Consider the following 20,078-nt stretch of genomic DNA (forward strand, 5'->3'; position numbering starts at 1 on the left):
TAGATTGCCTTAGGAATGAATTAGAGCACAGAGTGAATGCGTACTCAGAAATAAAGAAGCTGTTTACCTTCTTAACGGAGTATGACAGTATGAAATATGATGATCTTAAAGCCCAACTGGAATTGGTTGTCAGTACCTATTCCGGTGACCTGGAAGCATCTGTTCTAGATGAGTTTTTGCAATTTAAAGACATTTTGTCTTCTGAATCTCACAGGTCAGTGACAAACATCTCCACTTTGCTGAGGTCCAAAGATGGTATTTTGACAACTGCCATTCCAAACAGTATCTTGGTAAGAATTTTCCTTACCATCCCTATTACAAATTGTGAAGGAGAGAGGTCTTTCTCTACTCTATCTAGGGTGAAAAATCACCTGAGGTCTACCATGGGACAAACCAGATTAAACTCACTTTCATTATTATGCATTGAATCTGGGCTCCTACAATCTCTTGACAAAAACAGTATCATTGACAAATTGTCCATGAAAAAAAGTAGGAAGAATTTATTTTGAAATTCACACAGTTTGCTGTACTTCATGTGCTTGCAAAATTGATTATTCTTCAAGTATATTTCTTTAATTTTTCCCATATATAAGATGTACATGATATAGAACTAATTTGATTAAAAGAAATGATGTGTCACATTTGTTGAAATTCTCATTTCTTACATTATAATATTATGATTTTATGTAATATTTGATGACATTTTTTTTTTTTTTTTTTTGAAACATGCAAACATTTCTATAAATATGGGGGCCCACTGATGAGTTTGGCCTGGGGCCCACAAGTAGGTAAATCCGGCCCTGGTTACTGCTGCAGTAGTAACGTCCTTCACACACATTTCGTCTGTAAATTATATTTGACACATCACTTAATGTATTCGCAATGGACTGTATATGGATATGGAGAGTATATACAGTATTCATAGTTTATAAATACTGAGTTTTGATCATTGGAATGTCAGTAGTATTCTGTGTTATAATTGTGAAAATAAAAAAGCTACACCTGTCTGTCTGTCTTTGGGCTATAATTTAAAACATTGTAATACAGAAACTTTTCACAATTCAATACATGTATTTATATTGCTGCAATGTACTGTACTTTATAAGTTATTCCCAGTTAAAATTAATGTAAAAGAAATGGTAACTGCACGATAACGACCCTCACATTTTCCTGTAATGAACCTCAGTTGCATATTCCACAATACTACGTAATTTCAAAACTACTGTTCATTGAATAATCTAATTTATAAAGATATGCTCATGAACCTTATTCATTTACTTAATACTGATATGAAGCACTATTTGATTGAATCAGTCAATTCACAGAAATGATGAAATGAACAAATGCAGTGAGTTCTGCTATAACGCGTGTTTTGATAACGCGAATTTGCTCTAACGCGATTTATGAATTAGGAACGATATTTGTATAACGCGAATGCTTGTTTGCTATAACGCGATTTTTGCTTACTATTTCTCCAATTTTGTGGTATTAATTGTGAATATGGTAAAGAAGAATATCTCCAAGAAGCGTTCTGGTGATAGAATTCCCGGTGATGATCGTAAAAGAAAGGATATAACACTTGAAGAGAAGCTCGATGTTATCAACCTCAAAATCACCCTTCTCCCCCATCAAGTTACATTCATATTTTTTCAAGGTAAAGTGTTACATTTACTGTATGATTTCATTATTAGATATGAATGTAACATTTATTTAGACTGTGCTATCCTTTGTGTTAGGCTAACTACTAAATTTTTTCAATTTCGAGTAATCTGCACCTAACCCTATTTTCTCCATAAGCCCTGTTATTTCTATTACGCGATTTTCTATAACACGATATTTTACAAGAACACAATTATCGCGTTATAGCAGAACTACCTGTGGGATTAAGTAGAAGGGTAGCATAATGGTAACAAATCTTACAGTAATTCTTATATTAAATATAAAATCATATTATAACACAGGTTCATTGAGATTAGCAGCATGATGTAACTCTTAAGTGTTGGTAATACTTGCTATAAGAGTCACTTAATTATACAGTTTTACTTTAGTAATATAATTGGGAATACTGTAAATCAGTGGTGTCAAACTCAAAACCTTTCGAGGGCCAATTCTTATTTTAGTTACCCTCTTCAGGGCCAACACAAGTGCCATATCACATATTTGCAGGATTGAAGTTTACAGCTTCACACTTTGCCTTACCTGGTCTACCAGGAATACCTCATATGGGTTTGTCTGATCTTAAGAATGTAAAATTATTTTACTTAATAAACATGATTAACGCTAATATTGTAGTAGGATAGGAAAAGGCATATACAGCTGCTCCCCGACTTACGACCTGCCTCACCCAAATTTTGTCAGATTACGTATTTTCGAGTCCCAACTTCAGTACACAGACAAAATTTTCGTTTGTAATTCACTTTAAAATGGCTGGCAAGCTTAAAAGTGAGAGTTTTGTGGTGCTGAGAAGAAAAAGAGACACCCATTTTAGATTTTCTATGTATTATTTAAGCATTTTCGACTTACGACCATTTCGACTTATGACCTGGATTTGGGTCCCTAACCCCGTCGTAAGTCGGGGAGGAGCTGTACTATACTGTATATGCATTATACGGCTACAATATATTATAGAATTCCATTGTGTTTTGAAACTTAAGAGCTCAATATACAGTAAATTCAATTATTGCCACAATGATGTAAAGATCATTTCGGAATTTACTGACTCATTCATATCTGCATTTTTTTCCTTCATATTTATTTCTATAAAATTTCATGGGCTGATAAATTTTACTGTCATCCTGCGGGCCACACATGACCATTCCAATGGCCACGAGTTTGACACCCCTGCTGTAAATGAATAAGTAACGAACCTCACAACGGATTGACCCTCCATCTAATTTACCTATTCCATATTCCCTACACCCTATTTCCCCATAAATTGCTCTTACTTTGCTTGTCCCTCTAGCATTGATAATAGACGATTTACTTCCATATAGCTATTATGGCTCAAAAGTTTTTCTATATACAGTATACCAAACTTTGCATCCTTTGACATGGTCCTCTCTCTTCATAAATTTTACTCTACAGTTTTGAGACAGCAGGCAAGATAGTAATGGTAACTATGACCTGTCACAAATGGAATATTATCATTTAAATTTTTATCATTACAACAGTACAAAAATATATGTGCAAAGAAATAAACTTCCACGGGGAAAGTATAAAGACATGCATTAAATATTGTATTTGGAAAGAGAAGTGTTTTGACGAGTAAACAGGAAACATTATGAGAGGATAGGGCTGAATACAAACCGAGGTGATTTTGTGAAAGGCTTGAATGCTTATCTACCCAACAGTAGATGCACACTAGTATTCAACAAATCGAAACTTGCAGATTTAAAATTGAGAGTTTAGTGACTTTACCACCTTTTCAATCTGTAACTCTCTTCATCTTCATAAATATATCTACCACTTCTAAAAATTTAAAATTTCTTCAATTTTCAGCAAAGCCTACCAAAGCCTTGTTTGTGCACTTACTGAAAAATGTCAATTCTATGTTAAAGTAAATTCACTTGTGATAATGCACATTTCATAAACATCTTCAACAGAAAGGTTTTGTGGCTAAACGATGAGAGAATAAATGCACAAAGTATATGGCAGCAGCAGGAGGCTCAGACTTTTAAATGAAGAGGATAATTTTTCAACACTACCATTAAGAAGTATATAAATGAAAAAATAAAATAATAAATTTATCTCTATACATACCAAGTTAGACTACAATCATGCAATTTAAGAAACCTCGAAGAATATGGGCCTTTACTACTTTTTAATAATTTGGGATTGAATACTGTAAAAGAAAAATATATTATTTCTAAAATTTTACTGTAAGTACCTCCTGCCAACCCCTTACTTGTACACAGATCCCATTGTAAGACTTTTGAGACTGAATTACCCTTATTCACCTAACCTAAGTTTACATTTCACATTTTCCTCTATGGAATAAGTAATTTGCATTTGTTCTGACCTGGCACAAAATTCCACCCTTCTACAGCCCACATTAGTTAGCTCTTTTCTAGACAGGATTAAAGACATGCCCAGTTTGCCCATTATTTTCATGAATGGGTTGCACTCTTGAATGCAGAAAATTCTTATAGTTATCCGTCTCATTCATTGCCTTTATCCAAAATTCAACCATCACAGTCCATCTGTAAACAGTCACCAAATCCTATACAGTTTCATTCAAAGGTTCCAACTTTTCTCAACCCTGTTGTAGATTTTCAAGTTCTTAAAATATATTCTACAAAACCTATCCCATTTAACATTTCTCCAATATCTCTCATGTTGCCATCATCACAAAACTCTCATCCACAGTATGTGCCTGGTGTATCCTCTTTATCTCCTTTGCTACATAATGTAACAATTGACCATTGCTACATGTACTTTTTATGTTACATGGTACAACACCTAAATTTTCTTTCATTAAAATCAAGATATAGTATAAACTTTGCAGCAACTCAAGTTCTGTATTATTGCTTATAGTTACTGTACAGTATTACCCCGCTTAACGAGGTTTCGCTTAGCGCGTTTTACCATATATGCGGTGCCTCGCCAGAGCCTAACTTTCACTTAACGTGGATTTTTTCCACATATACGCTGTGAGTGTCCGGCTCGAGAGCTATTTTTAGATTCGCCCCACCCCCCCACCCGCCACCCTGCCTGACTGCCTGTTTTAGCTCATAAAATTCATACAAATTACCCGGCCAGAATATAATTTACATTGCTGGAATTCTTACAATATGATGATTATTTTGAATATAAACATCATAGATTTTGCATAAGACATACAAATTTTAGATACAAGGTTTACTCTGAGTAAATATGTTATTTTTTGTGCAAAATATATGACATTTGTATTCAAAATATTCCTGGTCTTACAAGGAATCCAGCAATGTCAATTATATTATCCTAACTTTAGTTTGAGGTATTATTTATTACTAAAAAGGTAAATATTCTGGTTTTCCCACACATCTGGTAGGGACAAGGTTGGTGGGGGGGAGGAGGGACCGACCGACCATCTGTTACCGTGTGAAGAATATTTTTTTTTTTTTAACTGAAGATATTTGTTTTAGCTCATAAAATTCATACAAATTACCCGGTCAGAATATAATTTACATTGCTGGAATTCTTACAATTTGGTGATCATTTTGAATATAAACATCATAGATTTTGCATTAGACATACAAATTTTAGATATAATGTTTACTCTGAGTAAATATGTTATTTTTTGTGCAAAATATATGACATTTGTATTCAAAATATTCCTGGTCTTACAAGGAATCCAGCAATGTCAATTATATTATCCTAACTTTAATCTGAGGTATTATTTAATACAAAATGTTAAAATTTAGTTTTTTCACCCAACATCTCTTGAAGGGAGGATTGGTGGGGGGTGGGGGGGAGGGTTGGGACTGACCGCGTGGTTGGAAGAGGGGGGGAGGCAAGGTGGGGTACTTTGATTGACAGATAGTGTCTTGAAGAATATTTTTTTTTTTATTAACTGAAGATATTTGTTTTAGCTCATAAAATTCATACAAATTACCCGGCCAGAATATAATTTACATTGCTGGAATTCTTACAATTTGGTGATCATTTTGAATATAAACATCATAGATTTTGCATTAGACATACAAATTTTAGATATAATGTTTACTCTCAGTAAATATGTTATCTTTTGTGCAAAATATATGACATTTATATTCAAAATATTCCTGGTCTTACAAGGAATCCAGCAATGTCAATTGTATTATCCTAACTTTAGTTTGAGGTATTATTTATTAAAATTTAGTGGTTTCCCCCCCAAAATTTCTCAGAGAGGGAAGAGCCAGCAGTGTAGTGTGAGAAGAGGGGGAGGGAGTTGAGTCCATTATTAGAATGGACATTAACTTGGCGACTGTATTTCTCTATTTCTCTTAAGTATTAATTGTGTGCATGCACCATCATAAAATTAAGATGTTATTTTTACTAGAACATAGGTATTGTGTCGGAAAAAGTCGATTTTGGGGATCGGGCCAGTTTCTATTGGAATTAATCCCATATGTTCTGTTGTTCACTTAGCGCGGTTTTCACTTAACACGGTACCCTGTGGGTTTTATTGACCGCGTTAAGCGGGGTACTACTGTACTGCACTGACCTTTCACACTTGTTTATTGTTCTTAGTTGTGAAATCCTCAGTAATATCCTTTCACTCTTAAGATTAGCCAGAAATATTATTAATTTTCCTTTTGCCCAACCGACACAATCTATTGTACAATACTGTATTTTACTGCACTACAGTACAGTACTGTATACAGAAAGACACACATTGGTGCCTATGCACTTACATGAGTGAATGAGTTGTATTCAATTTGTTTGAGTATTCAGTACTTGTATATATTGACTCTTTGTGCTTTTAACATTTCTTACTAAAATCAAATAAAAAATAAAAATAAAATATTCATTAGTATACTTAACAAATAAAGGGACTTTTACTCAAGTAAAAGTGACTTGACTATAAATTATTTACTATTAATTAATACAACATAGAAATGCTTATCGTCCTCACATCTTCACATTTTTATGAATCTCTTGAGTTGCAAGGAGGCACCAGGTAATATGACTTCCCTACTTTTGAGCAGCTTATATGGTACTGAATTCATTTTCTTGAATAAGTGATACTGATAGCAGGAGACATTAAGAGGAGCGGGGAGGAGAGCGTCAAGTAATCCCATTTTTTTTTTTTAATATATTGTAGATTAATCTCAGAGAAGTAAACAGTTTACTGAGAAAATAATCTGTAGTGGGCTCCAGCTGGGCTTACACTCGACATCCCGTGAGCAGTAACCCAATACACAACAAGCCCCAGTCTCCCAGTGGCTTCTACATTAATATGATCCAACCTAATCCTATTGTTGGCTCTTAAAAGATATACAGTAATATATTCTATGCAATAATTTAATATAATCTCTTACCAATCTCAAAACAAACATTTCACATATTGTACTGTATACTGTACAAGATACAGTATAACACAACCTGAAATGGGTTATTAAATCTGTCTATGGATCCATTCATTCACACACTGGACTACATTTCTTTATTTTCATTAGACATAAACCCTGAAGATATAATCAGTATTGTCAACCAGGATATAATCAATTTAGAAACTACAGTACTGTATTATAATTTTTCAGTATTCAACTCGTGTACGAACAGTATTAATTCATATACAGTAATTTACTACAGTAATACCCCGCTTTACGCGTTTCTACATTTACGCGGTACCCCGCCAGAACCGGAATTCCCGCTTTACGCGGTGCATCTACTCATATACGCGGGAAGCGGCGCGGGCAGGGTGCGCACAAGGTCGCCCAGTCATTAAAACATTACCGAGTTCTTCACCCGCCACAGCCGGACCAAGTCAGTGATAGTGAGGAAAAGGACTTATATGGACTTTGAGGGGTTTGACAAAGAGGCCCTGCAAGCCTCTGTGGTGGATAGTGATACAAGTGATACAGGTGAGGGCCAATAATCTGCCCTCTGCCTTGGAACCAACCTTCCATCCCTGTGTGCCCAGCCATCTTTTCTACTAATGTAAGTGTTAAAAAACCTAATATTATTGATATTTCTCTTAATTATTAATTGTGTGTGCATACCATCATAAAATTAAGATGTTATTTTTACTACAACGTAGGTATTGTGTCTGAAAAAGTTGAGTTTGGGGGTCGGCCCAGTCTCTATTTCAATTAATCCCATATGTTCTGCTGTTCACTTTACGTGTTTCCCGCTTTACGCGGGCCTCCGTGGGTTCAATTGACAGAGTAAAGCGGGGTTACACTGTTATAATATTCTAAACACTGACAATAACAGTGCTTGGTCTTGTAAAAAAAACCATTCCGTATTGTCACAAAATTAAAGTGACCAGAGAAGACTCCCTAGAATAACCAAGGCAGTGATGAGCAGAACCTTTAGCCAGGATAGCTACAAGCAGCACCACTGTTACATAGCTAAATGCTGCACATAATGCCAAATAAACTGCACTACTGTACTATACAGAATAGTCTCGATTTACGCGGATTTTGTTTACGTGTTTGGTCATTTACGCGGCACCTTGCCAGAATGACAATTTTAAGTTACGCGGTTCATTCCATCATTTATGCGGGAAGTGGCGCGGGGAGGGTGCGCATTAGGTCGTTCTTACGTTATTGCTGACGTCATATGACGTATCGGACTGTGATTGGGCCAGGCATCCTCCTCCACCGCTAGCTGTGATTGGTCTAATGTAACATGATGTGCCTTGCCACCAGAGGGAAGAAGTCGCTGACCTAGCCGGACCAGTCTCATTGTTCTCAGTCTCCGCGTACAGTGGTCCCTCGATTAACGAGTTACCTTCCATAAGATTCTTAATTTCGGTTAACGAGCAATCCCTCGATTAACGAGTTTCTTACGAGATGACCTCCACATGTTTTAGCTTGCATTTGGCGGTCCACCAGCTGTAGTATTAGTCCGCCAATACAGTAATCGGTTCTAGGGCTTAAATTCCTTACACTTTTACTAAATATCAAGAAGTTTATACTATTCAATAATTTTAAAAGTTTAATATTAAATTTTTTAGTCATTTTAACAATTATTGAACATAATTGAAGGTAGGGTCACTAGTTTGTGGCATGCCATCCAGCCTGCCAACACAGCATACAGGCGCCAGTCTTTGTGTCTTTTCAGTGGAGGTAACATCTTGCTTGAGACTCTCTTAAACTAAATGCTTTTTTTCTGTTTCCAAGCAAATTATTGGTCATTTTGAAATTTATTTTACATATTGACAATATGTAATGCAGTGCAGTGTTGATTTAAAGAAAATAATCTTGAATTACGCCAAGAGAACTAAAATTTTATGGGTGAAATGGCGCCATGGGGTGACTTCTCTTCCACCCCAATACCTTCTCTCTCCCTTCTCCTCCACCCCCATTCTAATTCCCATCATCATCATCATCATCATCATCATCATCATCCAGGAGCCTTCTACATACACACCTCAAAGTAAGTGTGCTTTTCTACCTTTTTTGTTGAATTTAGGCAATTTTTGGTGAGCTGGAACCAATTACCCAAAAACCCATTGAAACAATGGTTTCGGTTAGCGAGTTTTTTGGTTAACAAGCAACCTTCTAGAACGGATTAAGCTCGTTAACCGAGGGACCACTGTATACTGTTCTCTCTTGTGCCCGCTATTCCCCTCACAATGGCTTTCGCTGGACCCCCACCACCCCCAAGAAACCTTGAACTACCTGGACCAAGCCATGGTTATGTGAAGGAAGTAATCGAGTTGGCGGAGAAAATCAAGCTCATTCTTGACAAAGACACAGTCAAGCATCGGTGTGAAGTGTCTAATAACCTTCTGTCGAAATTTATGGAGCCGTATATCCAGATGTATGACGACAACATCAATGCTAGTCGTCAACGTAGTATTACGGACTTCTTCGCCCGCAACCCACCACAACCACAGCCAGCCCAAATCAGTGATAGTGGACTTTGAGGGGTTTGTCAGGGAGGCCCTGCAAACCTCTGTGAATAGTGATAGTGATTCACCGGAGGGCCACTAATCTGCCCTCTGCCTCGGAACCAGCCACCATCCCCGTGTACCGACCCATCTCTTCTACTAACGTAAGTGTTAAACACCTTTATATTTGTACAGTTGTGTAGTTTTTTATTTAGATATTATGTGTGTGTCAATACCATCATAAAATTATGATGTTATTTTTACTACAAGGTACGTATTGTGTAGGAAAAAGTGGAGTTTGGGAGTCGGCCCAGTCTCTATTTCAATTAATCCCATATGTTCTGTTATTTCGTTTACACGTTTCTCGTTTTACGCGGACCTTCACGGGTTCAATTGACCGCGTAAATCAAGACTATACTGTACTGTACTATACTGTACGATCCTATACCGTATATCTCGGCCTACAAGGCGACGGGGTGTATAAGACGGCCCCCAAAATTTCCATTTAAAAAGTAGCTTTTGAGCCCTATTCGCTGTATAAGACCAGTACCCCAAATGTGACACTTACCATTGGGAGCTTACTGACCCAGTAGTCCTTTACCAACCATCCCATTGACCAGTGCTGTTTACACATCCTTGGTTTTTTAAAATAAAGCCAATTCACTTCAAGTAATGGCATCAAATTTTACCGGTTGGTGTAGTGTAAACACTAGTGACTCACTTAAAAGTTTGTTATTTAACTTGAACTAATGTCGGTGTCGAATACAATTGTTTCATTTACTTAAAATGGATTTACCGATTTATTTGTTTATTTATATCATACTGTAATATATTAAACACACTGGAAGTATTTTCTTTAATTTATAAGCTTGCTTCAGCGAGCTACAGTATTCTAATTCAATAGTGTTTAATTAGGATTTGAGTGAAAAAGATTACTGTACATACTTACTACATACATTTATTACACAAATATATATATATATATATATATATATATATATATATATATATATATATATATATATATATATATATATATATATATATATATATATATATATATATATATATATATATATATATATATATATATATTCACAATATTTTACAATCGCAGTCATGTACTGAATATTCTATGTAAAAAATATAAATTTTAAATGAATTATTTATTGTGTGGTCGACTTCCTACACAAAGACGGGCTATAAATAGCAGTCTTATCTCCCCTCCATCTCTTACCCTCTGTTCTGAGAGAGAAGGTCTTGGTAAATAACTTTTGTTTGTTTATTTTCATTGTTTGTCAAATTTATCATGTTGTATCAAAGTAATATTACTAAAAGTTTTAGGCAGCTACCAAACAGGGAGATTCTACTGCCTGGGAAGATATTGGAAGCATAATGTACAGTATTGTCTAATGGTAGGTCCTACTTCCATATGGCATCACGAAAATTGTGACCAAGTCTTAGGTTGCTGATTTATCTTACTGCCTCATTTACACACAATTGCAGAGTTTCAATTGTTTCTCTTCCTTTGACAACACAACATACATACAATATAATGTTTCACCTTTGATCTTTTTTCCATTTATTTATGGTTGGTTATTTAAAATAATGCCAATTCACTTCAAGTATTGGCATCAAATTTTACCCGCTGGTGTACACTAGTGACTCACTTAAGCGTCAGTTATTTAACTGGAACTAATGTTGGTGTGAGTAAAATATTTCCATTTACTTGAAATAGATTTGCCGATTTATTTGTTTATTTATTTAGTTATAATATATTGTAATACATTAAACACACTGCAAGTATTTTCTTTAATTTATATACTGGTTTCGCGAAAAAGGAAGGCTACCATTATACCTGGTAGGTGAAGTTGACCAGACATTTATGATCATTAAGGACCAAACTCCGAATCCATGACGTGACTTCTGTTAATCATTCTCATCCTAAATTTACCACTGTCGGTAGTTTCGAGAATTAACGCAGTCATTTACTGAATATTTTTTGTAAAAAAATAAATTTTAATTAATTATTTATAGGAGATAAGTATTATGATCAGTAAATATACAGATATGCATTACTGACCACCTCCGAACACAAGGACGGCTAAAAATAGCCACAGGCGGTCACTGTCAAGGTCGCTTTCCCTTTCTCGTCACTGGCATATGGGGGGGGGGGTGATGATAGCAGCTGTGTTTATTACCGGGGTATATTGTTCTTTTACGGTATGTTAGACTGGTTTATAATACATTTTTATTATTTTAATATACTAGTAATCTTCATTTTAATCCAGCTTCCCAAATGTAAGTTTCAGTATAAAATAATTAGTGGTAGGACCTTGTGAGTGGTTTACCATGTTTCCATCACCACTCTTGACAGCTAAACCGCAAAATTTAAGAGGTAAGAATTTTATCTCTGGTGCTTAAGACGACCCCCTAACTTTGGGCTGATTTTTTTTTTCTTCAAATTCCGTCTTGTAGGCCGAGATATACGGTACTACAGTAAAACTCCGGAATCACAAAATTCAGCAACATATAAAGTGAGGTACACTGTAACAGAAACATGAAAAATATAATACTGCCTTACTAGATGAACTATACATTATAGGAGAACATATCTGATAAATGAGCTACATTGAATAAATGAGAGCAAATGAAGCAGACTCTGGTCTGTGTTGCACTTGATTCCAGTCACCCTTCACTGTAGCAGGTGAGGGCTGGCATAAGTGAAACTGCTATAGATCACTAAAGAACTGAAAGAAACTCATTATAACTACCAAACCTTATCCCCTCTTTAACTACACACACTTCAACAATAAAAAGATAAGGGATGCAGATCAAATGCCATTTTACCATTCATCCAACTAGGTTACTCCTGTTCCACCAATCAAATACTGTACTACTTCAGTGGGAGGCACAATTATTATTTCTAAAGTGTGTAGATTATATACAAGAAAACAGTACATTTCTGCCTTGAACATACAGTATGTGACTTCCAGTGAGATTATTAACATTTCTGGAAACGAAAACTAAGAAAACAATGCCTCTTGCCTACTTATCCTTAATTTCTTCTTCTGAGCAACCTACAGGTACACACCTTTTGGGGTGGTAAGGCGCTCATGTCATTCTCACACTAACTCTGCTTCTTCAATATCTATAATTACCACAGAAGATCTGCCTTTCAAAAATCATTTATTGAACTTTTGGCAATCTCTGACAGCAAAGCCAGTCAAGCATTATGTTAACCAAGTTTATGTTTGTGTGTGGATTTGTGTACGAGTGTATTAGTTGGTATACAGTACAGTATGTGTTACAACTTTATCTAATATACATTTGGGTCTTTACCCGAACATTCTTATTGTGCTTGTCTGGCCTATCTGGGATTATGAGGCTTTAGTGTCATTCTTAAACTGACTTTAGTTTATTGGTACAGTATTACTTATCAAAATATGATATACTAAAGTTATAGTAAGTACTGTGCAATAATTCGATGGTGCACTTTTCAGCCATCCTGGAAGAGATTTAAGTCATCCACACATGTTATGAAACCACTGAACAAATAGGAAACTTGATATCTTGTTAGTCCTTCCAGAAACAAAATGGCAAGTAAGAGAACTTACTCAAGTACAGTATACCAATTGTATGATAATAAGACCTAACTTTCAAACACAATACAATACGTGTATATGCTATTTGTCGCTATTGGTATCAATGTCTCAGGCAAGTGTGTTTTTTGTGCAAACCAAATGACATATGCAGCACACCAATATAAATAACCACAGGTATGGTTTATTGTTAGCCACTATTTTTTTGTGATGAACTGCTGACAGGAAGCATTCAAAAAGTTTAAAATGGCATACCATATGTATACTCGTGTATAAACCTATCTATGTTTAATTCGACCCTAGCTTTTGAGAAATATTAGGTATAATTCTAGACCTATTTTGTAGCATACACCAGATTCTCACCAACGCATGGCCAGAACTTATTACATTTGAGAGCTGGATATTTTTCTAGTGATGTCTGACAGCTAAGCAGAACACAGAAACTCAGTGGAAGCCCAAGCTCGCAGCCTCAGTCACCCCACACACCCTGCTCTGGTCGCCCAAGAAAGGCAACAAAAGGTAGACATGTTGTCAAAGGGAGAGGTGATGAGGACACACAGCTTAAGATTAATCATCCTACCCTGCTAGCAGACATCTTAGTGCTCATGGTGTAACACTGGCTTCAGAAGGACCTCAGCCTAACAGCCTGTACGCCAGCCAAGAAACTGTTTGTAGCTGCAGTAATGCGTAAGAAACTACTTACATTCGCAAAAAAATATGAAGATTAGACTGTGGAGGACTGGAGAAAGGTCATGTTCTCCAATGAGAGCAGCTTTAAGTGCTTCACACTGAGGATTGGACAAGTGTCAGCTGGTGTGATAATCACAATACAGTACTGTACACAGAAGACAATGGAGCACAGTGATAGCATCAGGGTTTAGGGCTGTTTTAGTGAACAGGTGGGCTGGGAGGTTTATGTTTCCTCGTCATAAACACTACAATGAACACAGATACCAGAAAGTTATAGAGGATCATTTTCTGCATTTTCACAACATCCATGGGACCCAATACAGTATTTTATGCAATGGTTATGTGACAATAACATTGAAGTGTTGAAATTGGTCAGGAAACTTGCCAAATTTAACTTCAATTAAGAATGTGGAATTATATAAAACACAGTCGCATTCAGAACATGTGGGTGACTCAGTGATAGTAAGCCCAGGCAACTACAAATTGTTTGAAGGCCAATAGCAACATGACAAAACATTAATATGTGAGTATGTTACAGTAATTTGTTTGTATTATTGATTTTGTAGTAAAAATCCCCCCCAAAATTATTTGTACACAGTATGTGGCCTGTTCTCTTTGTGGAGTCTGAAATAAAACCTAACCTAACCAGACCCAAGTGAAACATTCATTCTGTTATTAAAGGCCACAGACCCTTCATATTTCCTAGTGTCATGTGCCAAAAATTTCTTGCCAGGGTCTGCTTGATTCACTAATTGAGATAAGGATTTTGTCAATTGACTAGGAGATCATTTCTTACCATCCCTTGATGAGAAAACATAAGGGCCTCGATTAGGGAATCTGGTTAACCATTCCTGAAGATTTTTAACTGGGCACAATATGTGAGGAACCCTTGTTTCATCCATTAGGCGTTTTATCCTAATAGGTTGAGCTTGGAAATCTTCCCTTTCATTTTTTTCTTAGGATCTCCGTAGGAAAAAGGATAACATCCTCGTCAGAAAATACCAATAATGATGGATTATTGGAAATTGAAATCAGTTCACTGATTCTCATACCCGTTGCTATTGCTAGAAGGAAAGCAGCCTTCTGGAGTAATTTATCCCTGTTCAGATTTATATTGTAATTAGGCCCCATAAGAAGATTAGTAACTTTTTCCAGAGACCAAGGCGGGATTCTCGTGGGTTGAGGAGGTCTCTGAATGAAAAAGGACGATCTTAGTATTTGATAAATCCTTGGGTTCAAAGTAATATTAAGACCCCAAGCCAGAGGGTCAACCAACGCTGATTTATAAGATGCAATTGTCGATCCTTGCAGGCCTTTAACTCTGAACAGAAATTCTAAAAATTCTAACACAACTGTTTCCGATAATGAATCTGGAGTTGTTAACTTGATAAATATTTGACCCTTCCAGAGATGCATAAATTGGCATCTTGTGATTTGTTAGGGAGGCAAACAGATCTATCTGTGGAGTTCCAAACTTCTTCACTAGACTCTTGAACTTCTATACCTTTAGGGACCATTCTGTTTCTGTCGATACAGGCCGGAGACGGGACAGCACATCTGCCCAATTGTTTTGCACTCCCGGTATATAAGTTGCTTTGAGGTAAAGTGTTTGTGTTGCACAAATACTGAAAATTTTTTCTGACAGTTGTAGAAGGGGCCAAGACCCTGTTGACCCTTGATGATTGAGACAAAACACTGCCTTTTGTTGTCCATGGCAAACAGGAGCGTCATATTTTGTAAATTTGGGTTTGCCGACTAAAAGAATAGGACCTTTGCTAATTCTTTTATATTTATGTGTTTGTCCCAAAGGAAGTTGCTACACTTCCCTTGACTGAATTCCCCTTTTGAAGAATGGTATCCCCATCCTATTTTGGATGCATCCGTACAAACAACCAAACCTGTTTGAGGCGGAACCCAGGGAGAGGGACCGATTAGATTGTCCCAGTTTGTCCACCATAACAGATGATTCTTTATCTGAATATGGAGAGAAGAAGCAACATTTCTGTTTCTGCGAAGCAACTTCGAGCCCAGATGAGATAGTTGCTTTTTCCTTAACTTTCCCAATGGAACCACTATTGTGGCAAAATTCAACAGACCCAAAAGTTTTCCCAATCGTGCCAAGAAACCTTGTGCTTCTTGCTGACGTCGCAAATGATAACAAAAAGTTACACTGACAGGAAGAAAAAGCAAAAGTTACTAAAGTTAACAAAAACCTCAAGAGAAATACTTGAAATGTACAGAAAAATAAAATTGAGATACAGTACTTCAGTCATATAATTAGGGATGAGGAGATAATTACAAATATTAATGAGCAAAGTTGAAGGTAGGAGGGCCAGAGGAAGGCGGAGACTAGGATGGATGAATGAAATCGAAAACTGGGTTCTCAGACAGATACATCTTGGAGGATTGATAAAAACAGCCCCAAAATTTTTCGAGCGAACAACTGTGGACACCAATCATCAGATACGTGGACAGTACTCTGAGTGATTGAGTGATGGTATTAAAATGAGATGATTTAGAACATCAAAATATTTGCAATATAACTGTACAACATTGGTCAGCAGTACTTGCTCTTCGTATGATGACCATTATTATATTAAGTGAGCCCTGATGTGGTCCATCCTAACTAATTATGGAACAAGAGCCACAAAACCTTACACACAACAAAGATATCTGCAAAATTTTGGATGCTGATTTCATGGTTTTTAAGTTCTGTTGTAATTTGTAATTTTATAAGTGATGAAGCCAAATGGCCAAGAAGAGACAAAGCCAAGACATATAAGGACTGCTCAATCCAACCAATCACAATCCCACAAGAAAAATATAACTGGTGCTTATTTTTCTATCCCAAATAAGACCATATCTACAGTACACACAAGATAATCTGTGAAAAAAAAAGTCATATATTAATAACTGATGCATCATACTAAAAAAACTGGTCTGATGGTAAACTCCTACAGTATTTTGTTGAACTTAAAGCAAGTAATCCAAAAGTCCTCCTTTAAACTTCCTAATTCAATGTACACAACAGCATATTCACAAAATCTATTGTGCCACACAGCATATTATTAAAAACTTCCTTACCATGTAAACATCAAACCTAATACAGTTAACCACATGCGCCTGTCATCTCATTTTCTCTGGTATGCCATGATTCTAGTGCAACCAAGTGGCTAATAAAAGTTCAATAAGGCATGCTCAGGTACACAGCATAATTGACAGTGAATGTATTTTGCACTTTGAGCAGTGACATCTGCAATGCCTGTGACAGGTGAGCCTGGGCACCATGAGCTGCGATACCAACATTGTGCGTGATTAACATACAAGAACAGAGATTGCAGTCATGCACTACTTGCTGCTGAACTGCTGTACTTTGTTTACCCTGGTCAGATGAGCATCCAGAGCAGCATGGATGGTGGCCACAGCTGTATCTTGTTCATAAACATTAAAAGTTCCCTGACGCACCAGACTCTGAGAGCGTTTGGAAGCACCCCTTGCTGATTCTTCACCATCTGGTGCTTCACGAGAGCTCCTCCCTCTACCCCTTGGTGTTTCTTGAGAGTCACTGTCACTCTAGAATAAAAATATTTGCCATGTTTTTATTTTTTGTCATATGTAGTTCTAGGAATGAAATGTTGACCAACTTAAGTATTAATGCCGAGTGGAAGAAAAACAACAATGGTGTACAGAGGATTTTAATGTAGTAAATCTGGACCAATTGACTGGTTTAAGATTAAAGCTAGGAATAGATACAGTTATATTTCATCACTGATTGTTAACTGTTTCAACTGTTAAACAACTCTTTCCTTAACTATGTCAGGAAATTACTAAAATGCCTAAGAACATGAATATTCCAGCAGGCATCCTACCAATAAATAAAGGTTGATCAAAAGTCCCTCCATAAGTTCTAATTCACCTGTTATACAACAATCATACTAAATACTTATTACATTCTTAAGCAACAGTCAGCCATATTATCCCTCAGGATTTAAGTGTCTTTCTGGCTCATTACTGTATTAAGTGTTCAGTAGGTTCTCTCATCTTTCCTTGCAAGCTTTCAGACAATACAGTACAGTATTTTGAAAAGCAATGAAGGTTGAGCCATGATTCCATTAAAAATGAAGTCAATTACCACCTATTTGGAAATTCGCAGCTGGTCCCTGGTCCCACAACCCCTGTAACCTAAAATGGTTCCCCCTACTGTCCAGAGAGACACCGAGCTGAGAAAAACTCAACACATTTTCTGAAAATTCACTGAAACATTAGAGAACCACCACACCCAAATATATAGGTAAAGACCCAAGTCTTGCAAAGAAGCATTCCCCATTTAAAACTGAGAAAAGAATTATAAAGTTCCATCATCCACATAAAATTATTTCAAAATTACAGGAATAACATGGGTGTCTTGCCAGGTCCCCTAAACTCATAACATATAAGTAAACCCTTGATAACTCAGAATTGCAGAAAAATATTCAACTGTAAATTATTCTTGAACTATTTTTTACATAAAAATATTTTGTGCATTCAACAATTTTTCTACTGACACTACAATTAGACTTATAAATACCTATTATTACAATCTATTGCAATAGATTGTAATAATAGTTGTATGATTTAAAAGTCCAATTGTAGTTTCAGTAGAAAATTTTTAGAATCTTCATTTATTACTTCTACACCTAACTTTAACCCGGCATATGGTCAGTAGACCCCAAACCTGATCCTGAATACTGTCATCAAGAAGATTACAGTAGTCCCTTTCCAACTATGATCAGTTAGGTTCCTGAAAAACCCTGTGGTTGGCAAATCTGTGGTTGGCAAAACTAAAGGCTTATAAGAAATAGGGGGTTAGGTTCCATGGCTTATATTAATATAAAATATAAAGTGAGTGACACAGAGGAAAGAATGAACCATACAAGCATGTTGACTCATTACACCCCTATGTCTTTAGGCAAACTATCACCTTTAATCTTTTATTTCTGAGTGATAGTTATCACAGGTGAGTGAATGACCTACCTGTAAGGAGTATGCTAAGAAAGGTTATGAAGATCCCCTACATATTTACCTGACCTTCACCCACCAGCAATGGTTCTCTATTTAGTAGTTCATTAACTTCCCGCTGGCGGCTGCGGTGTGACGATAACAACGACTGTAACAGCTCCAAGTTCTCTATAATCTGGAGGGAAAAACAGTCACCTTTTTAACAAGTCCAGTTCAGTGGCTATACTGTATAGTATACTGTAAATGCATAAGGCAATTTAGACCAATAAAATATTCATAATTACAAGAAGCAAACTTGTATTATAAGTCCATATAATTAAATACTTATTTGTCATTAGATTTTATGTTCTAAGATAATACAGTTTCATTGGTTTTAAATAATATTCTTTAACCATATGATCATGAATTTTTTTTTTCAAGATTCACAAAAAAAATTATTTTAGATCCAAGGTGACCACTACCATAGATTCTTATAAGTACATTATCATAAATAGTTACACATACCAACTGAAAAAAAAAATTAGCAACAATAAATAATAATTAATCACATGCAGCATTTTTTAAGATGTAAAAACATGTCCCTTTTGTATTTCACATAGACTACCGACAAGGTTCATGCTGCAATTTAACCCATAAACATGCTACAGTACTGTATCTGTAATATAATGTCTGATATAAATATATATATATATATATATATATATATATATATATATATATATATATATATATATATATATATATATATATATATATATATATATATATATATATATATATATATATATATATATATATATATATATATATATATATATATATATATATATATATATATATATATATATATATATATATAGTAATATATATATAAGTCCATCGGTACTTAAGACCTGTTCTGAACTTACGACCGTCAAGACATACGACCGCCGCAGTCGTGACCAAATTTTTTATTTATTTATTTTTTCAGATGACGTGCGCATTTTCTATACTGAAACGTTTCCAGTTAATGTAGTCTCCATGTATAATTAGAAAATTATGGGGGCCCCGAGTGCATTCAGCTGACTACATAAAAGGTAAGTGCTCAGTCACACTGTATCCATTCCTTATTATTTATTACTTTTACTGTACTGTATTTCATTGTAGATTTTTTTATTTTTTTTTGAAAATTTATTTTTATGCAATTTTTTTTTTATTTATTTATTTTTTATCTATGTCGGACTTACGACCATTCAGACCTACGACCTGGATTTGGGTCCCTAACC

General features: G+C 35.7%; 1 long non-coding RNA gene across 1 annotated transcript; it reads right to left on the bottom strand.

Annotated features, from left to right (window-relative positions):
• Positions 1-484: 484 nt before the first annotated feature.
• On the bottom strand, positions 485-19,113 carry LOC121875531. Its single transcript, XR_006090626.1, has 3 exons — positions 18,878-19,113; positions 17,197-17,388; positions 485-843 (listed from the first exon to the last, which is right to left on the bottom strand). It is a non-coding gene; the product is annotated as an uncharacterized LOC121875531 (long non-coding RNA).
• Between the last annotated feature and the right edge of the window lie 965 nt (positions 19,114-20,078).

The sequence above is a fragment of the Homarus americanus genome, unplaced genomic scaffold (genome assembly GCF_018991925.1).
Source record: "Homarus americanus isolate GMGI-L3 unplaced genomic scaffold, GMGI_Hamer_2.0 scaffold44579, whole genome shotgun sequence".
NCBI lineage: Eukaryota > Metazoa > Arthropoda > Malacostraca > Decapoda > Nephropidae > Homarus > Homarus americanus.